Source organism: Rhinoderma darwinii, chromosome 10 (genome assembly GCF_050947455.1).
Source record: "Rhinoderma darwinii isolate aRhiDar2 chromosome 10, aRhiDar2.hap1, whole genome shotgun sequence".
In the NCBI taxonomy this organism is placed as follows: Eukaryota; Metazoa; Chordata; class Amphibia; order Anura; family Rhinodermatidae; genus Rhinoderma; species Rhinoderma darwinii.
The window spans coordinates 74067497-74088959 of NC_134696.1; the positions used below are offsets into that span (position 1 = coordinate 74067497).

The window sequence follows — 21463 nt, forward strand, 5'->3', positions numbered from 1 at the left end:
GCATTACTGTCTGCCATCTTACTTTCACATAGACTGTGACCTGGTCAGCTGCCTCCCCGCTACGGTGGAGCGGCCTAGTGGGTCCACAAACCCAGCGTCCGTGACAGTAACATGCAAAAAGTTAATATCTATATTTGTATTTTTGATATGTGACAGGGTTCCTTTCCCTGTTATTTCACACCGAATAGCCAGCTCTGTAAATTGGAAACTGAGGGCATGCATGAAAGAAATATACCAGACAGAGTTGTTGGTAAAGATCCTCCCTCATTGAAGTAGGAAGTACGACTAAACTTTATTGAACAAAGAGTTACAAAAAAACCTTCTCTGTAGGAAGGTGGGACGTGCTTAAGCCCCATTGGCTCTATTCAGTTGTGAGTTCATCTGTACACTCCTCTTGCATTCCAGGGGCAGTGTCTTCCATAGGCGTGTTCCTTATGCAGACTCCATCTTGTTGCACACATTCAAATTCTTTGTGAAATATACTGATATTTAGTTTATGTAAAGTAATAATGTTTTTGCAAGCAATATACAGGCTAATGATCCCTGACATATGGACCTGAACCAGTGTACTTCATACATAGACAAGGGGGATTTAACTTGAAAGAAACAGGTGGTCAGTAGTAGGTACTTGCTATAGTCTCAATGTGTAAATTCACTGAAGTGATAAATGAGTAAAATGTATAATTTTTATTTCATAGCTATCTAAAAACAGGGGTACAATCACCACTGTGAAAAGCCCAACCTTGTATTTAAAAACGTATTAAACACAATACTCCCAGTCCTAGTTCGTTTGCGAACCCTTTGTGACTGGGTATGTAAACAGAGATATCAAAATATGGAATCAGCGTATAACATTGGTAAAGCAGTGGTTTGGACCCTCGTTCACACAGGAGCCTGCGTTAACCGCACCAGATTCTCCCAATGTACAGATGCACAACAATGCCACTGCCCCCTACGCAAAATTCCCTCACTTCATCCGACCCTACGCATTTCTATACTTATCATCAGGGGTCTGTCAGTCTGGCCAGGATGCCAGCGATATATCTTCAGCAGCAGGTATTCTACTGCACAACACGGAAGCATGCACGCATAGATGTCAGCGGCATGCTTCACTCTGGGACTCTGAGTCACTATGAACTGAATACTCCGCCCCCTGGCTCCGGCAGCATACATCAAACAGCCAATCACACTGGCCCAGCACATCCATGATGCTCAACCATGTGACTCCCGGCTGTCAGCTGACATACCCGGAAGTAACAATGTAAACAACACAGAGCATGCTGACTCAATGGGAGGCTGTAGAAGTATCTGTTTGCTACACAAAGCCTCATGCTATTCAAGGATGGAGTATAACACTATTAGGTTGGATATATGTTGCGGATCAGCTCAGGACTGCAATTGGACTACCACGATAGGAGCACCTACCCTGAAAATACATAATATATGGATGGAAGAACGACGTAATAGTCTCAATGTGTATCTAGGTGGGAGCTAGTAAGCTGTAGGTGACTGAAGTGTATAGTGTGTAGACTATACCCATCATACCCATATTAGGATGTGGTAGAGTGAATTACCTTGTACCTCCTGGTGTCTGGTTCGTCCAGTCGTTGGCGCTGCGTAGATTAGTAGCAGTTTACTGCTTTCTTATGGCGCTGGATGGCCTGGCTGGAGGTGGCCATTTTATGTGGAGTGGGATGGGCGGTGGGCGGAGTAACAGTGGACCTCGTCATGAGGTGCACGTACCTGATTGGACCGGGAGTAGAGGCGGGAGGCAGACCGCAGGACACAGTTAAACAGCAGAAAAATATGGATGCGACTTATCCCGTGACATAAACAATGCAGGTTATGGAACAAATTACACATATCTTTGGAGGCACCTATAAAGACTAACAAGTCGTTTTGACAGACTGCATGAAAATGTTAAAATTTCCATTATCCTATGAAATGTATAAAAACAATACTAGCCAATACAAAAATAACTAAGTGATGATTGCATGAATATTAAAGTGAACATACAATAATATATATATTTAAATATTTAATATAAGACAAAACACCCTGCCACACAAAGCAAAAATAAAGTGCATCAGTGCCACTAGAAATGCAGCTACATTTTAGATATCTTTAAAATGAAAAATTATGACTATATAAAAAACAGTGGAATGAAAAATAAAATAGAAAATACATATAGTCATATCAAAGAAAGCGCGAATCATATAACCAACACTAAGACCCATAGAATGGCTAGAGGATATATAACGTAGAACAATATTTATACCACAATGAAGTGAAAACTAAATAAAAACACACAAAGTTATATGACTATACAAAAATTAGACACATTTTAAATATAGCAAAACGGTAGCTAAAAACATTTAACAATCTTTAAATGTTGATATACACTACATCTAGTGATCGAAATCCATATATTCAAATAGAAGAGTCACAGGAATGTAGATTGTTTCAAAATATATTTCCCATCTGTATGGGACATGATTTATCCCAAACCTACTTCTGTATTATCTATAAACAAAATAAGCAAATAATTAGAATCAGGGAATGAACTCCAAAGGACAATACAGAAAAAAAGAAGAGAAAACAAAATTAAAAATAAAATTAAATAATACTGGACAATGCCAGCAAATCCCCACCCTCAATAAAAAAGAGAGAACAGTTTCACAGAAAAGCCTTAAAGCCAAAGCTTTCATTTAGCCCTGAAGGGGCCATCGTTCCCAGCTTCTAAATCCAAATGCAGAGTTCCAACTGTGCCAGCCGATTACCCCAATTACCTCTGGATCCGAGATGCAGTTTGTCTATCCCTCGAAAGTGGAGCAATTTCGGATTGGACTGGCAAAACAATTTGTAGTGTCTTGGTATGTTTTTGAGTTTAGCGTCGTCCTCCTCTGCTTCAATATTTCTGATGTGTTTCCGTACTCTCACCCTTAAGTCTCACATATATTTTATTGCAAGGACGTGTGGCATAATAAATGATCGAAACAGAGCTGAATGAAATATGAGCTGAGTTCTTTGATGTTTTGCATCTTCAAACTCAAATGATCGATCTATATTTGCACAGGCCTTACAGACTCCACATGCACTTTCTTATTCGGACAAAGAAAGCTCTGTCTGGTTTTTACAGCTGCTCTTTTAAATCCCTTTTTAATTATTTTACTGGAAAATCCTCTTTCCTGGAATATAAGTTTTAAATCTTCTGCTTGATGTTTAAATTTATCAGAGGTGGAACAGATCTGTTTCAAACGAAAAAAACTCCCACAGGGATTCCCCTGATGATTGTGGGTAAGTGTTCAGATTTAGCATGGAGTAGAGAGTTCACTGATGTGACCTTTTTAAAGGCATCGGCCTCGAATACCATGGTCCCCGATCTGTATTTTTATATCTAAAAAAATCAATACTAAGTTCAAATGTGTACGTTAGTTTAACATTGATTTAATTTTGATTTAACCTCTTCATTAAATGCGCAAGATCTTCTTGAGTCCCTTCGCAGATGAAGAGGACATCGTCCATGTATCTCATCCAATTATGGACTTCTATGCCAAGAATGGGATCAGTGACGAAGATCTCTCAATCCCAGGCTCCCAAAAATCAATTTGCATATGACGGAGCACAGGTGGCCCCTGTTGCAGTGCCCTATATTTGTAAAAAGTAACGATCCCTTAAAATAAAGAAATTATGCTTGAGAATAAACAAAAGAAGTACCTTACACAGGTCTTTATTCAGGTTACTCGATCTCAATGTCTGGGACACTGCCTGGAGGCCATCTGTGTACCGTATTGACATGTATAGGGATTCAACATCTGAGGTGACAATTAACATGTTCCTGTTCATTGTCATACCTTCCAATCTATTTAAAGCCACTGTGGTGTCCCTAATAAAACTAATGCAATTCAAAAGCTAGGGGTTTGAGATAAAAATCTATGAACTTGAATACCATCTCACACATACCTTCATTACCTGACTATAGGACTTCCTGGAGGGTCAACAAAAAATGATTTTGTGAATCTTAGGAATTAGGTAAAAAGTTGGGATCCTAGGCTTAGGAATAAGCAGAGTTTAAAATGTAAATTGTGTTATGATGCCCATCTTCAAAGCTTCTTCCAAAATATCAGAAAGCTGTTTTTGAAATAGAAAGAGGGGATTACTAGTTAATTTTTAAATAGCAAGAGTTATCATTCAAAAGTTTGAATGTCTGTTTCTCATAAAGATTTTTTGGCCAAAGAACGATATTGTCAGCTGGCTTATTCTCTATTCCCTTCAAAGTTTTTAACTCCCTTAAGGCTTAAGTTCATGAAATGTGAGGTTGTCTTTGGCATTCCTCGGTGACAAAGCTTCTAACTCTTTGGTCACAAGATTGACAAAAAGGTCTACTGATGGACATAGATTTAGTGGGGGAAATTTATCACATTTTTTAACCTTAATAAGGGAAGAAGCATTACTCACCAACTCAGTTGAGGACTCTGCCTCTAAAGATTCTAAGTCTGCCAAGACTGACAATTCATCCTTTGTTGTAAAGATAGATCCAGTTTAATTTTTATGGTGTAATATTTTCAGAACAGGTTTGCGAGCAAACAAATGCAGATCTTTTATTGCTGTAAATGAATCAAGATCATTACAAGGTGAGAAATTCAAACCTTTGGTTAATAAACTCATTTGTGCTGATGTCAAGATATGTTCAGATCAATTAATTACCTGGGGCCCATAATCCTTCCTAAGTTTCGTTTCCTTTGGGGGACGGTCATCATATTTACGTTTACCCACATATTGATTCCCAGTTTCTCGACGATCTGATCTATTCTGCCTGGGATTATTCATTATAGAAGCATTAGAGCTAGCACTTTCTGCCACTGAAGAAGCTGATGAGGAGGCTGATGTTGTACGTTGTCTAGAGTTTACCGGAGCTTCTGAGCAGTCTGCCACGAGCAGAAGTGAAAGCAAACAAGAATGAGCGCCTAAGACTTACCAGTCAAAAGATAGCCTTAGGAATAGCCAAAAACATCAAAGAAGGAGCTTCTAAGAGTCTGCCACGAGCAGAAGTGAAAGCAAAAAATAACGAGCTCCTAAGACTTACGAGTCAAAAGATAGCCTTAGGAATAGCTAAAAGTGTCAAAAAAGGAGCTTCTAAGCAGTCTGCCACGACCACAAGTGAAAGCAAACAGGAACGTGCACCTAAAACTTACGAGTCAAAAGATAGCCTTAGGAACATCCAAAAACATCAAAGAAGGAGCTTCTAAGCAATCTTCCATGAGCAGAAGTGAAAGCAAAGAAGAACGAGCTCCTAAGACTTAGGATTCAAAATATAGCCTTAGGAACAGCCAAAAACGTCCAAGAAGGAGCTTCTAAGCAGTCTGCCACGCGCAGAAGTGAAAGCAAACAAGTACGTGCGCCTAAGACTTACGAGTCTAAAGATAGCCTTAAAAACGTCAAAGAAGGAGCTTTTAAGCAGTCTACCAAGACCAGAAGTGAAAGCAAACCGGAACAAGCGACTAAAACTTACGAGTCAAAAGATAGCCTTAGGAACTGCCAAAAACGTCAAAGAAGGAGCTTCTAAACAGTCTGCCATGAGCAAAAGTGAAAGCAAACAATAACGAGCTACTAAGACTTACGAGTCAAAAGATGGCCTTAAGAACTGCCAAAAACATCAAAGAAGGAGCTTCTAAGCAGTCTGTCACGTGCAGAAGTGAAAGCAAACAGGAACGAGTTAATAAGATTTACGAGTCAAAAGATAGCTAAAAGCGTTAAAGAAGGAGCTTCTAAGCAGTCTGCAATGAGCAGAAGTGAAAGCAAACTGTAATGACGGGGGTAGGAAAACAGACAAGTGAGCCCTAATCTACCCGCCACTCAGTCCCTGCCTACTTGCAACGACCCGCCCTAGGCGACGGGGTACAACTGGACGACAGTCCCTACGCTCAATAAGTGCACGACAGACAACAGACAAGGGTACACAGAAGCTAAGGGGAAAAAGGGCAATTGCCCACGGCAACACCGTGAGCAACAAGAGTAGTAAACGAGCCGAGTCAAACCAGGAGAGTACGAGGGACCAAACGCAGAGCAGGAGAGTAGTGAACAAGCCGAGTCAAACCAGGAGTGTACGAGGTACCAAACGCAGGGAAGGAGAGTAGTCAGTAAGCCGGTGTCAATATGAAGCAAGGACAAAAGGTTCAAGAAGCTGCAGCAGGGCCAGGAAACCAAACGAGAAGAATCACAAGCAAGGAGGAACAGGAAAGGCAGGTATAAATAGGCAGAGGGCGGGAGCTAGCTCCGTCTGGCCAGGCTGTGATAGGCTCTCCCACTCCTAAGCCTGCCACCCTGAGTGGTGGAAGATGGAGTCAGTCTCACAGACATAGAAGCAGGTGCAGACGGATTACCTATGGGCGTTGACCCAGAAGCTGAGCCTGGCAGATCCTTTACACAAACAAAAATAAGCGGATAAGACTTACGAGTCAAAAGATAGCCTTAGGAATAGCTAAGAGCGTCAAGGAAGGAGCTTCTAAGCAGTCTGCCACGACCAGAAGTGAAAGCAAACAGGAAAGAGCGCCTAAAAAACTTACGAGTCAAAAGATAGCCTTAGGAACAGCCAAAAACGTCAAAGAAGGAGCTTCTAAGCAGTCTGCCATGTGCAGAAGTAAAAGCAAACAAGAACGAGCGCCTAAGACTTACGAGTCAAAAGATAGCCTTAGAAACAGCCAAAAACATCAAAGAAGGAGCTTCTAAGCAGTCTGCCATGACCAGCAGTGAAAGCAAACATGAACGAGCGCCTAAAACTTAAGTCAAAAGATAGCCTTCGGAACGTTCAAAAAAGGAGCTTTAAAGCAATCTGCCACGAGCAGAAGTGAAAACAAACAAGAACGAGCATCTAAGACTTACGAGTCTTGTCTGTTCCTAAGGCTATCTTTTGACTCGCATTTCATAGGCACTCGTTCTTGTTTGCTTTCACTTCTTCTCATGGCAGACTGCTTAGAAGCTCCTTCTTTGAGGTTTTTGGCTGTTCCTAAGGCTATCTTTTGACTTGTAAGTCTTAGGCGCTCGTTCTTGTTTGCTTTTACTTCTGCTCTTGGCAGACTGCTTAGAAGCTCCTTCTGAGACGTTTTTGGCTGTTCCTAAGGCTATCTTTTGATTTGTAAGTCATAGGCGCTCGTTCTTGTCCGCTTTCACTTCTGCTCCTGGAAGACTGCTCAGAAGCTCCTTCTTTAAAATTTGTGTCTGTTCCTAAGGCTATCTTTTAACTCGTAAGTCATAGGCGCTCGTTCTTATTTGCTTTCACTTCTGCTCGTGGCAGACTGCTTAGAAGCTCCTTCTTTGACGTTTTTGGCTTTTCCTAAGGCTATCTTTGGACTCGTAAGTCTTGGGCAGTCGTTCTTGTTTGCTTTCACTTCTGCTCAAGGCAGACTGCTTAGAAGCGGCAGAAAATTAGGAGCTGTTTTCCGTTGAAAACAGCTCCGTATTTGTAGACTTTTTTTTAGTAAGTGTGTGAACATACCCTTAGCCTTTTGGTGTGTCCTAAAGGGTCTACAAGCTGCATTGTACAATCGCTCCGAAAATGAGAAGTGGACAACGCTTAGCAATTTGAAGACACCTTTTCCTGGCTTGTAGCCAAAAATAGGGGGGGGGGGCTGAGATTCCCTCCCACATTTACGACAGCTGTGAGTCAGCTTGCTTTACCTTATTCACCTTGCTGTAATTCTGGCCAGTGCTCCGTCTGGTGGCCAACATAGGAAAACATGTCAAAAAATGATTCCATTTTGAATACATAACACAATGTGGAAGAAAAAAAAAATACAGCAAAAACCGTAAAACATATAATAAAAATAAGTAGCTTCAAAAAAAATATTTAATTTGCGACACATTCTCTTTAAGATGGTATATTTATCCTACTAGACTGGCACACATTGTTCCGGGATACTCTAATCTTTGCTGGAGACAATGTGGTCAGATTGGAACATATGTGGTGGTCTTGTCCTATAGTTCATTAATTTTGGAAGGCTACATTCCAAATCCTAACCTTAGTAACTGGATATGCTATACCTCCTAATCTGGAAATGGCTTTATTGAACATTGATGCCTATAGGCTTCCACTGGCCCATTGTACACATACTGACCTCGACTCAACAATGTGTTGCTTCTCATTGGAAGCCTTCTCAGTCTCCCACTAGCTCTTCATACGGCGTGTATTTGACGTGGTTTTTTGACGCATTTTACGTGCCAAAAACCGCAGGAAAAACCGCTTGATTATGCTTTTTATTTGCATAATTGGTAAAGTGCGCTGTTCGTACATACAACGCACTTTTTTACACACGCGTTTTTAAAAAACGCATTCTGTAAATAAAGAAGTGTTGAGTTCCTTTGCGCGTAAAACATGCCAAATGTTCCCAGTCAATGGGAGTCCTAATTATGCGCCAAAAAGCACACACAAAATGCATAAAAAAACAGGCAAAAAATGCATCAAACGCTTGATTCAGCTTCCCATTTACATCAATGGGAAAGCAAGCGTTTGGTTTGGCGTAAAAAAGAACAGTGGGGAAGGTTATGTGTGGCGCAGTTGCATGTTTGGGGGGATTTGTGTGTGGAGGGGGTTATCGCCGCTGATTCTTCAAAACAGCTGATAAGCTGCTATGAAGGATCAGCGGCGCCTGTGAATACTCTGTTGCACAAAAATAGGACACAGCTCTTCTGCGCACACTACACACACACAGCTCTGCTACAGACACACACAGCTCTGCTACACACACACACACACAGCACTGCTACACACACAGCTCTACTACACACACACAGCTCTGCTACACACACACACAGATCTGCTACACACACACACAGCTCTGCTACACACACACACAGCTCTGCTATACACTTACACACACAGTTACAGCAGGTGTTCGGGGGGGGCAGCGAGGTGGGGGGGCCGCGAGAGACAGAGACACACACCTTACCTGCAGTGCGGCCGGTCTTCATAATGGCGCCGGCTTTCCCCCGACAAACTAGCTTTTATGCTGGGTCGCTCTGAACTGCGCCTGAGCAGTACAGGGTGAGATAGCAGAAGCAGAGGATACAATGAATGAGAGCCGTTCAATGTGTCCTATGCACTGCAGCTGCCTGTAACGTCCGTGGTCGCTGACCATGAACTCCTTCCATCCGGTCGACGCCCTTCTCTCCAGAGACGTCTGCACATGCGGCCGTCCTGTTCCACAGTGACCACCAGGCTGCGCTCGCGAGCTCAGTCCAGCCTTAAGGAGCCAGAGCGCACACTGGTGTGAGATTGAGCTGATTGCTCCCAGAGCACCCTGGACTATAAGAAGGGTCCTGCCCCTTCCTGCCTTGCCTGAGCTTTGTTGTCGTTACCCTAGTCTGTTTATGAAAATGGTTTCCTAAGTGTTTTCCAGTTCCCAGTGTTTCCCGTTCCTGCTACCTGTATCCCATGCTATCCTGGTCAAGTGCCGTATTGAGTTGGAGCCGTGCTGCGCTGAGTACCACGCCTGTCCTGCTTCACCACGCCTGGGGCCTGCCTGCTGCCTATTCCCAGCCAAGCCTGTCTTGCTACTGTCTGAGCTACCACAAGTACACCTATACGAACTATAGACTGTGACCTGTGTCCTGTTGGCCAGCTGCCATACCATAAAGGCGGTACGGCCCAATGGGTCCACGTACCCGTGACACTGCTGTATTCCATCTATGTATGTGTCGTTAAGAGAAACATACACAGATTAAATAAAACATGGCAGTCCCCAGAAAGGTAAGAAAGTGTTAATTAAAAAAAACATTGTGTGTGAAAAAATAAATAAAGTTAATATAATATTTTATTAAATAAAAACACAAATTAATAGAAAAAAATCATGACACTGTCCCTTTAAATTGATTTTCTTAACCTGCTCTAAATGGTTGACACAGCGAGAAGCTCGCATTATGCATTCACAGGCTCTTCTCCATTAAGGAAGTTGTTTAAACATTAAATCTAGTTTAAGCAATTTCCTGTCACCACATTCCCCCATCGAATTTAGGTATTTATATACAATGGACATACCCCTAGTATAGTGTTTATGGCCTAGTGCAAATTTCTGAGTGTTTGAATGTAACTGAATATTGACAAAGTCGAAGGTGATGTCGGATTTGGAAGTTTTGATAAAAATCCACTGTCGGCAGGTTAGTCCCACCTCTCAGATCTTCAAATGTCTTAAAGGGAATGTGTCGCGAATTAAACCTTTTTTTTTAAGTGCCGTTACTTATTTCTATTATATTTTTTACGGTTTTTTGCTGTATTTATTTTTTTTCTTCCATATGGTGGAAAGTATTAAAAATGAAATAATTATTTAACATGTTTTCCTATTTTAGCCACCAGGGGGAGCACTTCGAAGAATTACAGCAAGGTGAATAAGGCAAAGCAACCTGACTCACAGCTGCCATAAATGTGGGAGGGAATCTCACCCCCCCCCCCTCCTGCAAGCCAGGAAAAGGTGTCTTCAAATTGCTAAGCAGTGTCCGGCTGCCATTTTGGGTGTGATTCTGCAGCTGGCAGAAGTTATAGGACACACCAAAAGGCTAAGGGTATATTCACACGCTTACTAAACAAAGGGAAACCAGCTCCTGATTTTCAGCCATTTTTTAATCAAACTCGCGTTTTTTACTGCCGTTTTTGGAGCTGTTTTTCTATAAAGTCAATGAAAAACGGCTCCAAAAACGTCCCAAGTAGTAATGTGCACTTCATTTTGGCGGGCGTCTTCTTACGTGCCGTTTTTGGAAAACGATCACGTAAAAAACGCCCTGTCGGAACAGAACGCCGTATTTCCTATTGAAACCAATGGGCAGATGCTTGTAGGTGTTCTGCTTCCGATTTTTCAGCTGAAAACATTGCGTGTGAACATACCCTTAGAATGATGAAAGTGAAGTGAATGACTTTTTAGTTAACAGGTTAACACGGCGTGTATTTGACCACATCAAAAAAACGCTTGATTACACTTGATTTTGCGTGTTTGGGGGGATTTGTGTGTGTGTGTGTGGGGGGGGGGGGGGATGTGCTCGCTGCTGATTCTTCAAAATAGCGGATAAGCGGCTATGAAGTATCAGCGGCGCTCGTGCACACTCCGCTCTGCTGCACACACACACACACACACACAGCACTGCAGACATGGGAAAAGTCTTAAAGGGGTCGTCCAGGAAAACATGGCGCCGCACCTGTCCTCAGGTCGTGTGTGGTATTACAGCTCTGTCCTATTCACTTCAATGGAGGTGAACTGCAATACCAGACACAACCTGAGGGCAGGTGCGGTGCTTTGTGTCCAATCTGGACACCCCCTTCTGTCCTGTGATGACCCGACGGGGGAGGCAGGAGTCAGTGCCACCCACCACCATGACTGCAGACAGAACCACACAACTATGGCATGAGGGCAGGGCTTGTCCTGAGTGCAGTGTCTCTTGTTATGGACAGATTTATAGTCACATGAACCCCGTCTGCATCAGAACCGGTATCCTAGGTCCGATCACATGTCTGAGGGGGAGCACCAAAAACCCTGTGCACCCTCAGCCCGTCCATCCGGCCCTTTCTTGGTTATATCTGCTTCTGGGAAAGCTGGGTGACCACCATTACCCCTCCTACTGGAGTGTGAGAGGTTCATTAGTCACATCCCCAAACAGTCTCAACACAACTAGAGAAATTTATCGTTCAGGGGCCTGGGAAAGATGGGTACCACACTAACAGCGGACATATTGTTTATCACCCAGCTTTCCGAGGACAGGAACATGTGATGAACACCTGAATCACTGGTCGAGGCGAAGAACTCAGGACAACGGCAGACACCACAACCTACACTACACCAACCGTCACTACACAGGGGGGACGCAGTCATATCATGTGTGGACAGCAGACACCACAACCTACACTACACCAACCGTCGTTAAAAAGGGGGGACGCACAGTCATACCCACATCATGTGTGGACGGCAGACATCACATTACATAGAAGGATAAGCTGCATCCTTTATACAGAGTCTCCTGCACAACTACAGGGGGGGCCGTCGGGTAGGGGGGCCGTCGTGTGGGGGGCCCCGTGGGGTGGGGAGACCCGTCTGGTGGGGGGCCCATCGGGGGTCACGAGAGCGGTGGTCTGTGAGAGAGAGGGGGACAGACAGAGACACACACCTTACCTGCAGTGCAGCTGGTCTTCATAATGGCGCCTGCTATCTCCCTACATACCAGCTTCTCTGCTGTGTGACTCTGACCTGCGTCTGCGAAGTACAGAGCCAGATAGCAGAAGCAATGAACGGCAAATGGCAGCCACCATAGAGAAGTAAAAGTATGAATACATTAAAAAGTAGAAAGTGACAACACAAATAAATACAATTTTTGTTTACATTATACTAAAAGCAATATAATAAAAAAATAAAATAAATAAATAAATCATGACACCTTCCCTTTAAAGACCGAGTCTTGAAATAGCTTGTCCACAGTATCTATACCTTCCCGACTCCATTGTCGTAGATCAGAATGAGGAATGTGATACGCCAAGCTTTTTAGACATATGTACATAGGTGGAAGATGCATTAAAGAGGCTCTGTCACCAGATTTTGCAACCCCTATCTGCTATTGCAGCAGATAGGCGCTGCAATGTAGATTACAGTAACATTTTTATTTTTAAAAAACAAGCATTTTTGGCCAAGTTATGACCATTTTTGTAGTTATGCAAATGAGGCTTGCAAAAGTCCAAGTGGGTGTGTTTAAAAGTAAAAGTCCAAGTGGGCGTGTATTATGTGCGTACATCGGGGCCTTTTTTAATACTTTTACTAGCTGGGCGTTCTGATGAGAAGTATCATCCACTTCTCTTCAGAACGCCCAGCTTCTGGCAGTGCAGATCTGTGACGTCACTCACAGGTCCTGCATCGTGTCGGCCACATCGGCACCAGAGGCTACAGTTGATTCTGCAGCAGCATCAGCGTTTGCAGGTAAGTAGCTACATCGACTTACCTGCTAACGCCGATGCTGCTGCAGAATCAACTGTAGCCTCTGGTGCCGATGTGGCCGACACGATGCAGGACCTGTGAGTGACGTCACAGATCTGCACTGCCAGAAGCTGGGCGTTCTGAAGAGAAGTGGATGCTACTTCTCATCAGAACGCCCAGCTAGTAAAAGTATTAAAAACGCCCCGATGTACGCACATAATACACGCCCACTTGGACTTTTACTTTTAAACACACCCACTTGGACTTTTGCAAGCCTCATTTGCATAACTACAAAAATGGTCATAACTTGGCGAAAAATGCTCGTTTTTTAAAAATAAAAACGTTACTGTAATCTACATTGCAGCGCCTATCTGCTGCAATAGCAGATAGGGGTTGCAAAATCTGGTGACAGAGCCTCTTTAAGTGTTTGCTTTTAACTAGACATTTCTAGGTATCCAAGGTAGCTTGCATAGAAGAAAGAGGAGCATAGAAAGCAGTTGCTTTCAGACATTCTGCCTCCAATAGAAGCCTAGTAGAATTGAATTTAGTAAATGATTGCTCAATTTGGAGCCACTTATGATTAGAGTCAGGGTCCCACCAATCACATATAGCATCAGAGGCCTTGTGGTATAAAGAGATGTTAGGAACACCCATACCACCTGATTTAAACAGCAAATGTAAGACCTTCCTAGAGACTCTCGGATACATATTAGTTCACACAAATCTCCCCACCAAATTCTGCAGCTAAGTCAAATGTTTACTAGAGAATTTATATGGAAGACATCTCATAACATAGAATTTTCGGTAAGTATACCATTTTAAAAGAGTGAATTCTTAAGATCCAGGACAATTCTAGTTTAGCTAGCCTCTCCAAGTCTCCTTGAAGTTGTCTAATCAAAATCTCAACATTACGATCTACTGAGCTCTATGTAGGAAAGGACAGTTCCACTCCTAGATACGGAAGACCATCAGTGACCCACACAAAAGGAAATTGCACTTGCAAAGAACGCAACTTTCTTTCCGGCATGAAAAGAGGCAAAATGAGAGTCTTGGAAACATTTAATTTGTAATAACAAATATTAGAAAAGGAGTCCAACATTCTCATTATGGCAAGGATAGAAGAGTCCGGTTTGGCAGAAGTGATGATGACGACATCATCATCAGCATAAAGACCCAAATAATTATACTCCTTCCTTACCTGTATGCCCGATATCTTCTTAGACGAACGAATAAGCTCCGCCATGGGTTCCATAACTATAGCAAATATCACAGTTGATAAAGGACACCCCTGAGGAGTAACAGTACTGAAATTAAAGCTAGATGACAGAAAGGCTGATGCTAAAACTCTTGCATTAGGAGTGACATACAAGGCCATAATGGCTTGTTTGATATTTCCGGCAATACCAAATTTTGACAAGATCACAACCAGGTACCCCAGTGCAAACTATCAAACGCTTTTTCAGCATCAAGAGACATGAATGCATTTGGGGTCTTAGACAACTCAACTACTTGTAGAAGATTCAGCATACGCCCGTAGACTGCTTGCCCGCAGCAAACCATACTTGAGCTGAAGAGATCAAAGTAGGAATCACTTTTTGCAAATGAAGTGCCAACAGTTTAGAGTATATTTTTTGGTCCCAGTTAAGCAACGCAATGGATCTAAAGCTCTCTGGTTTGATTGGGGGTTTCCCTGATTTGGGTAAAATCGAAAAAATTGCTTCAGGAACCTCATTTAAGAATAATGCCTGAGGTCTACCAAGCGACATATAAGCGCAATAAATATGGTGAAAGTTCCTCCTTAACCCCTTCCCGCAATTTCACATACAGTTACGTGATGGGAGATGGTCTTTTCCCGCAACTCCACGTAACTGGAGTTGAGCCAGCGACATCACCGCCGGGTGACAGCTGTATGTTACAGATGGCACCCTGAGGTATCGGCCAGGACCGGAGCTAGCCTCCTATCCGACCGATTAACCCCTCACATGCTGCGTTCAATAGAGATCGCAGCATGTGAGGAGTTTATAGCCACCGGCACCCCAGCAACGTGATCGCTGGTTTGCCGGTGGCTGCAAAGGCGATCGGAGGGCTAATACTTACCTCCCGGTCAGCCTGTAACGGAATCCTCCTATGAACCGTCGTCGGCGGGGCCCAGGATGCTTCCGGTACCATAGGCAAGATGGCGCCGGCTCAGCTTCCGGCTCAGAAGCTGAGCCGGCGTCATCAGCAGTGGGTGTCCGCTGTATGTTACAGCGGACACCCCGATCTCTCGGCAGGAACCAGAGCTAGCTCCGATTCCTGCCATTAACCCCTTCAATGCAAAGATTCAATGCAATCGCTGCATCAAAGTGGCTTGTATGAAATCGGCAGCCCTGCCATGCTATGGCAAGGCTGGTGACTGTTACTATGGCAACAGGATGCCTAACAATGGCTTCCTATCTGCCATTACGGAAGCCGATTAGGCCCCGCCCGTAGGCGGAGCCTGATCGTCTTGCTGTCAGTGAACAACTGACAGTTCTAATACATTGCACTACATAGGTAGTGCATTGTATTAGAACATCAAACAAACAGTTGGACCTTCAAGTCCCCTAGTGGGACTAAAGAAAAGTGTAAAAAAAGTAAAAATAAAAGTTGTAAAGAATACAATAAAAGTTTAAAATAATAACACAAAACACAATCGCCCTTTTTCCCTTATCAAGTCATTTATTATTGAAAAAAGAATAAAGCCATACATATTTGGTATCGCTGCGACCGTAACGACCTTAACTATAAAAATATTATGTTATTTATTCTGCACAGTGAACGCCGTAAAAACAAAACTAAAAAATACTGACATAATTGATATTTTTTGGTCACTTTGTCTTCCAAAAATTTAAATAAAAAGTGATCAAAAAGTCGCATGTACCCAAAAATGGCACCTATAAAAACTATAACTCGTCTCGCTAAAAATAAGCCCTCATACAGCTGCGTCGACAAAAAAATTGAAACCGTTATGGCTCTCACAACTTGGCGACAGAAAAAATCCATTCTCTTTACAAAAGTTATTTTATTGTGCAAAAAGTTGTAAAACATAAAAAGTGCTAGAAATTAGGTATCACCGGAATCGGACTGACCTGCAGAATAAAGGTAACATGTAATTTATAACGCATGGTGAACGCTGTATAAAAAGAATTTAAAAAATATGCCAGAATTGCTGTTTTTTGGTCACCCTGCCTCACTAAAAAAAAAGGATAACAAGTGATCAAAAAGTCACATGTGCCCCTAAATGGTACCAATAAAAACTACAGCTCGTCCCGCAAAAAAAACAGCCGTCATATAAGCCAGGAAATAAAAATATGCAGTTGTGCCGGCCCGAGGGGAACGTTTCTTCTGTTTCAAGTGGCGAATTATCAAGGCCCCTAAAATTAGGGAACCAGGAAGGGGAGGGCCCAAACATATCTGCTGGAAGGGTGCCCGTATTATACCAGGACAACACTTCCCAGCAAAATTCCTCAAACTGCAAAGATCCCGAGTGTGGACCAAAAGGGGAATAAGTAAGGACCATTTATTAGTGCGACACCGGCCTGTGCAGAAAGGATTGTGTCACAGCGTAACACACATCTATGGATTATTTTATTGTTTTTTTTACCCCATTATTATACCACCTGAGTATGCCCCTGATGTACTCTGCCCAGTTTACATGTACCCCCACATTATAAACGGAAACACCAGTAAGACTCCATACAAAACTACTACAAGCAAAATCCACGCTCCAAAAGCCAAATGGCGCTACCTCCCTTCTGAACCCTACAGTGTGCCCAAACAGCAGTTTACTTCCACATATATGGCATCGCCATACCCGGGAGAACCCTTTTAACAATTTTTGGGGTGTGTGTCTCCAGTGGCACAAGCTGAGCGCCACATATTGGCATATCTATGGAAAAAATAAAATTTTCACTCTGCAACATCGAGTGCACACCAATTTCTGCCAATCACCTGTGGGGTTAATATGCACACTACACCCCTAGGTGAATACCTTGAGGGGTGTAGTTTCCAAAATGGGGTTACTTCTGGGGGGATCCACTGTTTTGGTCCCACAGGGACTTTGCAAATGCGACATAGCGCCCCGACAAACCAATCCAGCAAAATCTGTACTCCAAAAGCCAAATGGCGCTCCTTCCCTTCTGAGCCCTATTCTGTGCCCAAACAGCAGTTTATGACCACATATGTGGTATTGCCGTGCACAGGAGAAGTTGCTTTACAAGTTTTGGGGTGCTTTTTTTCATTTATTTGATGAGAAAATGAAACACTTTCAGCTAAAACTACGTCTTATTGAAGAAAAAGGATTTTTTTAATTTTCACTGCCCAATTCTAATAAAATCTATGAAACACCTGTGGGGTCAAAATGCTCACTACACCCCTAGATGAATTCCTCAAGGGGTGTAGTTTCGTGAATCGAGTCACTTTTGGGGAGTTTCCACTGTACTGGTACCTTAGGAGCTTTGCAAAAGTGACATGGTGTCAAGAAACCAATCCAGCAAATCTGTGCTCCAAAAGCCAAATGGCGCTACTGCTCTTGTGCCCAAACAGCAGTTTATGACCACAAATGGGGTATTGGCGTACTCCAGAGAATTTGCTTTAGAAATGTTGGGGTTCTTTTATTCCTTTATTTGTTGATAAAATCAAAAATTTTGAGCTAAAGCTACATCTTATTGGAAAAAAAGGATTTTTTTAATCTTCTCTGCCAAATTGTAATAAAATCTATGAAACCCCTGGGGGTTCAAAATGCTCACTACACCTCTAGATGGATTCTTCAAGTGCTGTAGTTTCCTAAATGTGTTTTCACTGTTTTGGTCCCTTAGGGCTTTGCAAATGCGACGTGGTCTCCGCAAACCATTCCTGCTAAATTTGAGCTCCAAAAGCCAAATGGCGCTCTTTCCCTTCTAAGCCCTGCCGTGTGTCCAAACAGCCTTTTATGACCACATGCGGGGTATTGTTTTACTCGGGAGAAATTGCTTTACAAAAGTAGTGGTGCATTTTCTCCTTTTAGTCCTTGTGGAAATTAGAAAAAATTAGCTAAACCTACATTTTCTTTGAAAGAATGTAGATTTTCATTTTCACGGCCTACTTCCAATAATTTCTGCAAAAAACCTGCGGGGTGAAAATGCTCACTATACCCCTAGATAATTTTCTCAAGGGGTATAGTTTCCAAAATGGGGTCACTTTTGGGGGATTTCCACTGTTTTGGCGCCGCAAGAGCCTTTCAGACCCGACATGGTGCCTAAAATATTTTCTAATAAAAAGGAGGCCCCAAAATCCTCTAGGTGTTCCTTTGTTTCTGAGGCCTGTGCTTCAGTCAATAAGTGCACTAGGGCCACATATGGGGAATTTCTAAAAACTGAAGAATCTGGGCAATAGATATTGAGTTGCGTTTCTCTGGTAAAACTTTCTGTGTTACAAAAAAAATAGATGAAAAATGAATTTCTGCAAAAAAAATAAATAAATTTGCCTTAATTCCTGTGAAACATCTAAAGGGTTAAGAAACTTTCTAAATGCTGTTTTGAATACTTTGAGGGGTGAAGTTTTTAAAATGAGGTGACTTATCGAGGGTTTCAAATATATAAGGCCCTAAAATCCACTTCACAACTGAACTGGTCCCTGTAAAAATAGCCTTTTGAAATTTTCTTGAAAATGTGAGAAATTGCTGCTAAAGTTCTAAGCCTTGTGATGTCATAGAAAAATAAAAGGATGTTCTAAAAACACTGCCAATCTAAAGTCGACAGATGGGTGATGTTAATTAACAACAATTTTGCGTGGTATTACTATCTGTCTTACAAGCAGATACGTATAAATTTAGAAAAATGCTAATTTTTCGCAAAATTTTTGTATTTTTCACAATTAAATACTTAACCCCTTCAGGACCCAGCCACTTTTGGACCAAATGACACAGCCTCATTTTTTAAATCTGACGTGTGTTACTATATGTGGTAATAACTTGGGAATGCTTTTACCTATCCAAGCGATTCGGAGATTGTTTTCTCGTGACATATTGTACTTTAAGTTAGTGAAAAAATTTGGTCGATATTCAATATTTTTGTGTGAAAAACACCAAAATGTAGAGAAAATGTGCAAAAAATTAGCATTTTCTAAATTCAAATGTATCTGCTTGTAAGACAGATGGTTATACCACACAAAATAGTTACTAGCTAACATTTCCCATATGTCTACTTTAGATTGGCATCATTTTTGGAACATCCTTTTATTTTTCTAGGACGTTACAAGGCTTATAAGTTTAGCAGCAATTTCTCAAATTTTCAAGAAAATTTCAAAAGCCTATTTTTTTAGGGATTAGTTCAGTTCTGAAGTGGCTGGGCCTTATATATTAGGAACCCCACAAATCACCCCATTTTAAAAACTGCACCCCTTAAAGTATTCAAAACAGCATTTAGAAAGTTTCTTAACCCTTTATGCGTTTCACAGGAATTAAAACAAAGTGGAGGGAAATGTGCAAATTTCATTTTTTTTTGCAGAAATTCCATTTTAATCAATTTTTCCTGTAATACTGAAGGTTTTTACCAGAGAAACACAACTGAATATTTATTGCCCTGATTCTGAAGTTTTTAGAAATATCCCACATGTGGCCCTAGTGTGCTACGGGCCTGAAACAAAAGCCCCAGAAGCAAAGGAGCACCTAGAGGATTTTTGGGCCTTCCTTTTCTTAAATTATATTTCAGGCACCATGTCAGGTTAGAAGAGGTCTTGTGGTGCAAAAATAAAGGAAACACCCCAAAAAAGACCCCATTTTGGAAACTACACCGCTTGAGGAATTCATCTAGGGGTGTAGTGAGCATTTTGACCCCACAGGTGTTTCATAGATTTCATTAGAATTGGGCAGTGAAAATGAAAAATGACATTATTTTCCAATAAGATGTAGCTTTACCTCAAAATTTTTATTTTTTTCAACAAATAAATGATGAAAAGCACCATAACATTTGTAAAGCAACTTTTCCAGAGTACGGAAATACCCAACATGTGGTCATAAACTGCTGTTTGGGCAAGCAGCAGGACTCAGAAGGGAAGGCACACCATTTAGCTTTTGGAGTACAGATTTTGCTGGTTTGATTTCGCATTTGTAAAGCTCCTAAGGTACCAGTACAGTGCAAAAAAAGTGACTCCATTTGGCAAACTACACCCATTGAGGAATTCATCTAGGGGTGTAGTGAGCATTTTGACCCCACAGGTGTCTCATATATTTTATTAGAAATGGGCAGTGAAAATGAAAAATTACATTATTTTCCAATAAGACGCAGCATTGGTTCAAAATCTTTCATTTTCTCATCAAATAAAGCAGAAAAAGCACCGTAACATTTGTAAAGCAACTTCTTCAGAGTACGGAAATACCCCACATGTGGTCATAAACTGCTATTTGGACACGCAGCAAGGCTCTAAAGGGAAGGAGCGCCATTTAGTATTTGGAGTGGAGATTTTACAAGATTCGTTTTTTGACCCCATGTTGCATTGAGCTATAGTACCAGTACAGTGGTACCCCCGATAAATTACCCCGTTTTGGAAACTAGATCCCTCAAACAATTTATCTAGGGGTGTAGTGAGCATTTTGACCGCACAAGTATTTTGCAAAAATGAGTAAACAATAGATGTTGCAGATTGAAAATTGCTGTTTTCCACAGATATGCCATTTCAGTGCCCAATGTGTTGTACCACCGTAGACACACATCCCATAAATTGTTAAGCGGGTTCTCCAGAATACAGTAATACCCCATATGTGGTCATAAATTGCCGTTTGTGTACACGGCCAGGCTCAGTTGGACCACCATTTGGCTTTTGAAGTGCAGATTTTGCTTGGTGTTTTAGTGGTATTTTATCTTATAATGTGGGGGAATATGTAAGCTGGGCAGAGTACATCAGGGTATATGTAAGCTGGGCGGAGTACATCAGGGTATATGTAAGCTTGGCGGAGTACATCAGGATATGTGTAATCTGTGCGGACAACATCAAGGTATATGTAATATGTGAGGAGAACATCAGGGTATATGTAATATGTGAGGAGTACATCAGGGTATATGTAATATGTGAGGAGTACATCAGGATATATGTAAACTGGGCTGAGTACATCAGGGTATATGTAATCTGTGAGGAGTACATCAGGATATATGTAAACTGTGGAGTACATCAGGGTATATGTAATATGTGCGGGTACATCAGGGTATATGTAAGCTGGGCGGAGTACATCAGGGTATATGTAATCTGTGCAGAGTACATCAGGATATATGTAAACTCGGCGGAGTACATCAGGGTATATGTAATATGTGCGGGTACATCAGGGTATATGTCATCTGTGCGGAGTACATCAGGGCATATGTAAACTGGGCGGAGTATATCAGGGTATATATAAGCTGGGCGGAGTACATCAGGGTATATATAAACTGGGCGGAGTGCATCAGGTCATAATAGGATGATGTAATAATGGGGTGAATGAATAATCCATGGATTGGTGTGGTACGCTTTGAACCAATCCATTATACACA

General features: G+C 42.0%; 1 long non-coding RNA gene across 1 annotated transcript in view; it reads right to left on the reverse strand.

Annotated features, from left to right (window-relative positions):
- Nucleotides 1-2651: 2651 nt before the first annotated feature.
- Nucleotides 2652-21463, reverse strand: part of LOC142661497 (uncharacterized) — a 46219-nt gene continuing 27407 nt past the window's right edge. The window contains exons 2-6 of the long non-coding RNA XR_012850750.1: nt 14140-14229; nt 12150-12230; nt 4459-4607; nt 3973-4131; nt 2652-3397 (exon numbers count right to left, since the gene is read on the reverse strand). This is a non-coding gene — a long non-coding RNA (uncharacterized LOC142661497). The remainder of the gene's footprint in view (nt 3398-3972; nt 4132-4458; nt 4608-12149; nt 12231-14139; nt 14230-21463) is intronic.